General features: G+C 44.1%; 1 protein-coding gene across 1 annotated transcript in view; it reads right to left on the bottom strand.

Annotated features, from left to right (window-relative positions):
• The window catches only part of LOC117739371 (collagen alpha-1(XIV) chain-like), a 76,168-nt gene that overhangs the window by 53,654 nt on the left and 12,514 nt on the right, over positions 1-10,000 (bottom strand).

Genomic DNA, 10,000 nt, shown 5'->3' with positions numbered 1-10,000 from the left:
ATCCTCCTCCTTTGTTTAGGTCCACCAGCCTCGTGCTATATAAATAATGATCTAATTTAAGAATTATTATGAATAATAAAATACATATGTATATATACACATATATGTGTGTAGATATATATATATATATATACACTGTATATAACGATGTCGGCCTCAGTAGCTCCATAGCTATATGGCTATGTGGCGATGTGGCTAACGTTGCTACGTGGCTACATTGCTAACGTTGCTACATAGCTAACGTGGCTACGTTGCTAACGTGGCTAACATTGATGAACATTCATTCATCTGCTCAGCACTTCCATGTTTAGAAATCCAATTTGAGCGAAATCGACGCAGACGCTCAGAAACACGACCCCTTAATTAAGAGTGCCGTACAATATAATGATATAAAAGCACTTTGAGAAAAACATAATTAGTTGGGCTTAAAATAGGCGTGTAAACAAAACTAAAATACTTAACCAGACGATGTTTGAAGATACCGGGCCGGGGGCTGCAGATCGTCAATGAATCTGTTTTCTTGGCAATTCATTAAAACCATGAAGAGTTCAAACGGATTGAAGGAGAGAAAAGGATCCTCTCTCAGTGAAACCTGAAGGGCAAAACTAAGTCCTCCTTTTTAAATCGCACCGCTGGGAATAAACTGGCACCTGGACAGATGGCCAGAGAAAAGAGGAAGGAGGAAAGAGGAAAGAGGAAAGAGGAAAGAGGAAAGAGGACGGAGGCAGAATAAAAAGGGTGGAGAGTCCACAGAGAATATCAAATGTTGAGCTTCTGCTCCACTTTGTCATCCTCCGGCTCGGCTTTGGATTTCTTATCCTCCCGATTCTGTTCTTGTTACTCATTCATGCGCCGCGTCGCGTCTCTATGATCAGAGTCATCACACCGGAGAAAAATGAAAATGAATAATGATTCTACATGACATCCGTGAAAGAAGTGACGCATCTGATATCTGGTTTATGTGTAATACACAAATAGAAGAAGAAGAACGGTGGCTGAAAGAGAGTGACCTTAAACCTTCCATACAAAGTGTTTTATTGGACTCGTGGGGCAGAAACGCAGCGGCGATAAGCATCAGCAATTTAAAAAGAAAAAGGTGGAACATTTGGGGCGGCGGACGTAGATTAAAGTAAAGAGGAAACGGAGAAGATCCGCACTTTGTTGAACCCCCCGAACAACCAGGACATGACTAATGAGCCCCTCGTAAAAAACTAAAATCTATATCAACGTTTAAGAATTGCGTGGCGGACAGAAGGTGTTCATGATCTCGTGTCCTACAGACTAAAGATTTCATATCCAATGCAGAAGGATCATGAATTCGGTACGATGTGTTTAGAAAATGTACAGAATTGTATGTAAAATCAGAGAAAAACTACAATTGATAACTCCTTGTTGCCAACGATGAAATAAAAAAAAAAGTCAGAAATTTGTTTTTGTTTGACTACTATTTTACAAAATGTTCCGACATTATAGTATAAATAAACGTGGCATCTTAGTTCGGACCACGAAGCCTCGGAGGTGGTTTTAATAACACAAAAGATATGCCCCCCCCCTCCCCCCCGGTGTGTAAAGGTCAAAGGTCATAAACCCTCAAACAGAACGGGACCCGAGTGTAAACAATATTATAATTGGGGGCCTTCGCATACATAGATTCATGGCTTCCAGCAGGGCCCTCAGGTTGATGAGCGAGGCTCAGGGTTACGGGTTCAACTCCCTCCTTTGCTCCGCGGAGGAAGGAAAGTTCTGAGGGGGGGAGGGGGGGGGGGGGGCTACGCTAACCCTTTGGCCAATACCTTTGGCGTCAAAGGTGAGCCCTTGTGACGGGTTTATCTACGCTCGGCTAATTCGCACGCCGCGGAGGTCAAAAGGTCGGGAAACAAACGTCACCGTTAAACAGGTACAAGGTTCACAAGGTTCACCCGGCAGCTCTAAACCATTCACCTCTGAAGCATGAAATACCTCCGGTGAGCGCGGCGCGACTTCCGTTCATTCGTGTAACTGGGGGTCACCTGAAGGTCCAGGAACCTTCGTGGTGGTTTGCAGGAAGTCTTTAGATCGCGATGGAAACACAGACGACAACTTGCAGAAGGAACTTTTTAGCTCCTTGAAACTTTTATGTCCAAAACCTGAAACGACCATCATATTCAAAGCTCTCTCGCTCTCTCTCTCTCGTTAGCCGCCACCGAGGAGCCTTTGAGCAAAGCACCGGGCTCCAAACTGCACCAACGGCGTGTTGCTGCTCCCCGGCTGAGAGGAGGATGTCCAACGATATGAATGTGGAGCGTTAAAACAAGCGCAGAAGAGCGTGTCCGGGAAAAATAAAAAGGTTACGGGTGAAAGATGAATCCACTGGCTGAACAACTAGCAAGAAAAAAACAGCTAAAACGAGTTCCTCTGTACGGAGGAAATATAGATATAGATATATTTTTATCTTTCGCATGGAAATCTCCGCAGGATACAAATGAATCCTCTGTTGTTGTTGTTCTGCCTCTGGAAAGGAGGTCAGGAACGAGCCTCCGCCTGGGGGGGGGGGGGCAGTGAAAGGGTTCTGCAGGACATAATATGGATGTAGATGTCTGCAGAGCGAGAGCACCTGAGTGGGTCAGGAGGGTGACCGCTCGCTAATTTAATGTCTTTTTAATGGCAGAAACCATTTTGCTCTGGAACTCGATCATTTATCCAGAATAATGTCCCTCTGACTGCTGCAGAGGGCGGCGTGTCCTCAAGGAACCACATTACAGTGTTAGGAACGTTTCATCCCCACGTTTGTGTCCTAGACTGAAGATACGAAGTGGACGAAGTCGTTGGGTTTATTGGACTGATGTTTACAATCAAGAGAGAAGTAGAGTCATTTATATAGACTTCTATACAACCAGAGGAGACGCCCCGTGGTGGTCGGGAGAGAGAATACAGCTTTAACACATGAAGCATAGACTTCTATACAACCAGAGGAGTCACCCCCTGGTGGTCAGGAGAGAGAATGTGGCTTTAACACATGAAGCATAGACTTCTATACGACCAGAGGAGTCGCCCCCTGGTGGTCAGGAGAGAGAATGCAACTCAAACACATGAAGCATAGACTTCTATACAACCAGAGGAGTCGCCCCCTGGTGGTCAGGAGAGAGAATGCAGCTTTAACACATGAAGCACATACTTCTATACAACCAGGAGTCGCCCCCTGGTGGTCAGTAGAGAGAATGCAGCTTTAACACATGAAGCATATACTTCTATACAACCAGAGGAGTCGCCCCTGGTGGTCAGGAGAGAGAATGCAGCTCAAACACATGAAGCATAGACTTCTATACAACCAGAGGAGTCGCCCCCTGGTGGTCAGGAGAGAGAATGCAGCTCAAACACATGAAGCGTAGACTTCTATACAACCAGAGGAGTCGCCCCCTGGTGGTCAGGAGAGAGAATGCAGCTTTAACACATGAAGCACAGACTTCTATACAACCAGGAGTCGCCCCCTGGTGGTCAGTAGAGAGAATGCAGCTTTAACACATGAAGCATATACTTCTATACAACCAGAGGAGTCGCCCCTGGTGGTCAGGAGAGAGAATGCGGCTTTAACACATGAAGCATAGACTTCTATACAACCAGAGGAGTCGCCCCCTGGTGGTCAGGAGAGATAATGCAGCTTGAACACATGAAGCAGAGACTTCTATACAACCAGAGGAGTCGCCCCCTGGTGGTCAGTAGAGAGAATGAAGCTTGAACACATGAAGCAGAGACTTCTATACAACCAGAGGAGTCGCCCCCTGGTGGTCAGTAGAGAGAATGAAGCTTGAACACATGAAGCAGAGACTTCTATACAACCAGAGGAGTCGCCCCCTGGTGGTCAGTAGAGAGAATGAAGCTTTAACACATGAAGCACAGACTTCTATACAACCAGGAGTCGCCCCCTGGTGGTCAGTAGAGAGAATGCAGCTTTAACACGTGAAGCATTGACTTCTATACAACCAGAGGAGTCGCCCCTTGGTGGTCAGGAGAGAGAATGCAGCTTTAACACATGAAGCATAGACTTCTATACAACCAGAGGAGTCGCCCCCTGGTGGTCAGGAGAGAGAATGCAGCTCTAACACATGAAGCATAGACTTCTATACAACCAGAGGAGTCACCCCCTGGTGGTCAGGAGAGAGAATGCAGCTCAAACACATGAAGCATAGACTTCTATACAACCAGAGGAGTCGCCCCCTGGTGGTCAGGAGAGAGAATGCAGCTTGAACACATGAAGCAGAGACTTCTATACAACCAGAGGAGTCGCCCCCTGGTGGTCAGTAGAGAGAATGAAGCTTGAACACATGAAGCAGAGACTTCTATACTAAGAGCTCTCACAAGACAGAGAAAAGGAACCAAAACCAGGAAGTCCCACAGGTCCACACACACACACACACACACACACACACACACACACACACACACACACACACACACACAGGTGTCACTGAAGTTCTCAGTTTGGTTCTCTGCTGCTGCCGAGCTGCTGAGTGTGTGTGTGTGTGAGAATGTGAGACAGGGTGTGAGACAGGCAGACAGGAAGTGTGAAGAGAAAGAAATTAGAAGCGGTGCGTCGTCGTGTCTGCCGCGCCACTTTCTGTCGACTCGGTTATTGTTCATCAAATCTTTCGTGGGCTTCTGAATTCACGGGATTATCTCTTATTGCTTTATTTTACGTAAACGATGTTTTACGCTCGGCCGAAGTGAAAGAAAAGAGGGAAACGAAACGACGTGGACGTCTTCTGACTGCAAGGACCTCGAGGCTTTGTGGTGAAACCGCCATTTGCATCCATTATGTTTATTATAGCTATTAAAATGAACCACGTCCTTTATGTGGGTATTTATTTGACTTTTTACTGAACTTCATACATTTCCCTCTGGGAACAAGGCACATGAGAGCGATAATGATATTGCTAATAGTTCAGCTAGTCGCGAGTACATATCTATGCATATAAATCTATACATATATACCCCCCCCTTTGGGTATTAATAGTAGTGAAGGGACAGGAAGCTGGAGCGGTTTCACAATAAAAGCCTTTAAGAGGTTGACAGGTGGTCTGATTGAGAAGACAATGACAGGAAGTGATCATTCAAACAGGTAAACTCATCGGGCCAATCGGAGGGAAAGAAAGAGGAGGATGAAGAAACATGAAGCGGAAAGACAGGAGCAAGAGAAAATGTAAAGGGAGAGAGGGAAGAAAGAACAAAAGAACAGGAGTTAGAGGGAAAACGTGAAAGGAAAACATTTAAAAGAAAGACAGAAAGATGAAAGAAGGAAATACATGAAAAGATCAGCAGAGAAAGAGAGAGAGAGAAAGAGACAGAGAGAGAGAGAAAGAGAGACAGAGATGACAGGTTGAGACAAAAGTGAAAATGAGATGAAAACTGATGGAACAAAAAAAAAAAACAGCGAGAAGGAACAAGAAAATAAACCAGCTCTGACAAACCAGAGGGAACGTCACGTCCACCAGATATTTACAGCACAGAAACAAACAAACAAACAAACAATTACAGGCGCTGACGTCTACGCCCGTTATTCAGCCGAGAAGATGGAGAACGCAAAGAGAACCAAACCAACGCAATGCAGCGCTTTGGAAACGAGAAGGTTGTCAACCAGAGGAGTGGCCCCCTGGTGGTCAGGAGAGAGAATGCAGCTTTAAGACATGAAGCATAGACTTCTATACAACCAGAGGAGTGGCCCCCTGGTGGTCAGGAGAGAGAATGCAGCTTTAAGACATGAAGCATAGACTTCTATACAACCAGGGGAGTCGCCCCCTGGTGGTCAGGAGAGAGAATGCAGCTTGAACACATGAAGCAGAGACTTCTATACAACCAGAGGAGTCGCCCCCTGGTGGTCAGTAGAGAGAATGAAGCTTGAACACATGAAGCAGAGACTTCACTGGTTTCTACACAACAGCATCTCTTGACTTCAGTGTTCAGCAGCTAACTGAATATTGGTATTACAATGAGAGCTCTTTGCATCACTAACGACCTTCTGACTCCAGTAAACTGCTTCACGCACAGCGTGGTTCTGGACTCCCGGCGAGACGCAACGCAACCAGCAATGTTCCTGTTGTAACGACACAATTATCCACCGAAGGAAGCTCTAATTGAGGCGCGCCGGCTCCGGAGCCGCTCGGCGTGGCGTGCGACGGATCTCACGCCGAAATGGAAATGTGACTCTTCCCTCCGGTTCATCGGTCCACACACTGCTGGGGGAAAGTGTCTCTGAGCCAACAAAGGAAATGTAAGAAGATAGCAGGAGCTCGAACACACCACGGGGGACCTCTTTCCATTTGGTGTCAATCCAAAAACGCTGTCATGCTAAATAAATGGAGCAAATAGATCTTTTAGAGATTACGTGTTTCTGATCGTCAATGAGCCATCGTGACTGGTCCTTTGTTGTTGTTTTGTCATAGCAGCTGGTATGAATATTAATATGCACTCCAGGCTATTTTCACCCCTAATGTCCCCGTAAATTAATTAAGAAAAATCTAAATGTTATCGTTTTTCTTAAAGAGGTTTTTTTTTTTGCCTTAAATTGTATTCAATTAAATAAAAATGTTAAACAATTAATAGAAAATGAATAAAAGCGTTCATGATGTATTTTAAGGACTCGTGTTAGGAAGTTAAAGAGCTCATAATTCTTCTCTAGTATCTTTTTCTTCCGTCACATTATGTTTCATCGAGCACTGATGAGGTACAGCGAGGCCTTTAAGGTGGTAATGTCACCGTCAATGTGTCTTAAGGTGGTATTGCGTCTACGGAGCGCCGCTGCGAGTTCTTGTTGACTTTGTCTTCACAGGTACGCCGGCGCCTCCGGGGAGCGAGTTCACATTTACACACACACAGCTGCAAAGAGGCAGGCTGTGTGTGTGTGTGTGTGTGTGTGTGAGAGAGAGAGACACAGACAGTGAGAGGAGAAAAAAAAAAAAAGGTTTTGATGTTCATTACTAAGAGCTCTCACAAGACAGAGAAAAGGAACCAAAACCAGGAAGTCCCACAGGTCCACACACACACACACACACACACACACACACACACACACACACACACACACACAGGTGTCACTGAAGTTCTCAGTTTGGTTCTCTGCTGCTGCCGAGCTGCTGAGTGTGTGTGTGTGTGAGAATGTGAGACAGGGTGTGAGACAGGCAGACAGGAAGTGTGAAGAGAAAGAAATTAGAAGCGGTGCGTCGTCGTGTCTGCCGCGCCACTTTCTGTCGACTCGGTTATTGTTCATCAAATCTTTCGTGGGCTTCTGAATTCACGGGATTATCTCTTATTGCTTTATTTTACGTAAACGATGTTTTACGCTCGGCCGAAGTGAAAGAAAAGAGGGAAACGAAACGACGTGGACGTCTTCTGACTGCAAGGACCTCGAGGCTTTGTGGTGAAACCGCCATTTGCATCCATTATGTTTATTATAGCTATTAAAATGAACCACGTCCTTTATGTGGGTATTTATTTGACTTTTTACTGAACTTCATACATTTCCCTCTGGGAACAAGGCACATGAGAGCGATAATGATATTGCTAATAGTTCAGCTAGTCGCGAGTACATATCTATGCATATAAATCTATACATATATACCCCCCCCTTTGGGTATTAATAGTAGTGAAGGGACAGGAAGCTGGAGCGGTTTCACAATAAAAGCCTTTAAGAGGTTGACAGGTGGTCTGATTGAGAAGACAATGACAGGAAGTGATCATTCAAACAGGTAAACTCATCGGGCCAATCGGAGGGAAAGAAAGAGGAGGATGAAGAAACATGAAGCGGAAAGACAGGAGCAAGAGAAAGTTTAAAGGGAGAGAGGGAAGAAAGAACAAAAGAACAAAAGAACAGGAGTTAGAGGGAAAACGTGAAAGGAAAACATTTAAAAGAAAGACAGAAAGATGAAAGAAGGAAATACATGAAAAGATCAGCAGAGAAAGAGAGAGAGAGAAAGAGACAGAGAGAGAGAGAAAGAGAGACAGAGATGACAGGTTGAGACAAAAGTGAAAATGAGATGAAAACTGATGGAACAAAAAAAAAAACAGCGAGAAGGAACAAGAAAATAAACCAGCTCTGACAAACCAGAGGGAACGTCACGTCCACCAGATATTTACAGCACAGAAACAAACAAACAAACAAACAATTACAGGCGCTGACGTCTACGCCCGTTATTCAGCCGAGAAGATGGAGAACGCAAAGAGAACCAAACCAACGCAATGCAGCGCTTTGGAAACGAGAAGGTTGTCAACCAGAGGAGTGGCCCCCTGGTGGTCAGGAGAGAGAATGCAGCTTTGACACATGAAGCATAGACTTCTATACAACCAGAGGAGTCGCCCCCTGGTGGTCAGGAGAGAGAATGCAGCTTTGACACATGAAGCATAGACTTCTATACAACCAGAGGAGTCGCCCCCTGGTGGTCAGTAGAGAGAATGCAGCTTCAACACATGAAGCATAGACTTCTATACAACCAGATGAGTCGCCCCCTGGTGGTCAGGAGAGAAAATGCAGCTTTAACACATGAAGCATAGACTTCTATACAACCAGAGGAGTCGCCCCCTGGTGGTCAGGAGAGAAAATGCAGCTTTAACACATGAAGCATAGACTTCTATACAACCAGAGGAGTCGCCCCCTGGTGGTCAGGAGAGAGAATGCAGCTTTGACACATGAAGCATAGACTTCTATACAGATGGATGGATGGATAGACAGGAAGATAGATAGATGGATAGATGGATAGACGGATAGATAGATAGATAGATAGATAGATAGATAGATAGATAGATAGAAAGATAGATGGATGGACGGATAGATTTCCATTTATCCATCCATCCATCTATTTTTAACAAATTATGAAAAAGCGGTGAAAGACCCCTTGATAATAATAATAAAGCTTTTCTCTGATTTTATGGAGTCAACAATAACGTCTGACGCGATGACACATTTGGCATTTGGATTTGAAAGAAATCAAAAGGTTTTGAGTAAATACACGTTTACGTTGCACGAACCAGATTTTAAATAACGACCTTCGTGTATTTGAGAAACAAAACCAAAGCTTCTGCATAATCAGAACTCAGCTTCCAGTCTTTTCCACGTCGATCACGACGTCTGTCCACAAATCCACGTTTTGGCAGAATAAGCAACAAACCAAATAAATGCGGCGTCCTCCCACCACATTGTGTACACGCAACAAACAAACAAACATGAACATATTCACAACAACATGTCCTAGATTGACATATGCAGCCGTGCAAATCCGTGCTGACAAATCCACGGAGCCAACTGTGTCCATGTGGAACAGAACCCGGCGAGTAAAGAAGGAACGGAGAGCAGATGGAGGATCGGAAATCTGGCCACAACTTGGTATTTCCCCCATACAGTGCATTTGGTTTTGTTATTGTTGACAAATACAAAACTAAGACAATAAAACCTTCTCGAAAGTATTCACAAGTTTTATGAAAGTTGATTTTCACGATAAAATCCTCCACGACAACATTTTCGCTTTTGAGTTGTTTCTTTTATCCGATTTTCTCTCTGAAACACAATTTAAATATTTGATCCACATTCAAGTTGGCAGAAAGCTGAATATAAGTTTATCAACACAATATTTCAGTTACTTGATTTAAAGTCATAAGGAATGCAAAACGGGGGACGAGTACAGCGATAAACACGCGGTTACAGAAAACAACTGTAAATTGAACAGAAGAATTATCATTAAATCGATATTGTCATGATTCTCAAAAATGCTCAATATATATATATTTTTTTAAACAGAAAGTTCTAACATGTTTTTCATTATTGTCGAGCAGAACGATCTAAATTAAATTAATATTTATTGTAGGTTTTCAAAATGACCATAATGAACAAGAAAAACCTCGACGCAGCCCAAAGATGTCCTGTTACTGATACCTCACACCTGTGTGGACGCTCTCCCTAAATATATGGTCTGGAAAAGACTTTCACACATCCAAATGTTCACACACACGAGGAATAATGTGTGATTCCATTATTCTT

Source organism: Cyclopterus lumpus, chromosome 11, assembly GCF_009769545.1.
Source record: "Cyclopterus lumpus isolate fCycLum1 chromosome 11, fCycLum1.pri, whole genome shotgun sequence".
In the NCBI taxonomy this organism is placed as follows: Eukaryota; Metazoa; Chordata; class Actinopteri; order Perciformes; family Cyclopteridae; genus Cyclopterus; species Cyclopterus lumpus.
Note: the sequence above shows the minus strand (reverse complement) of the source record. Positions and strands in the feature narration are given on the sequence as shown.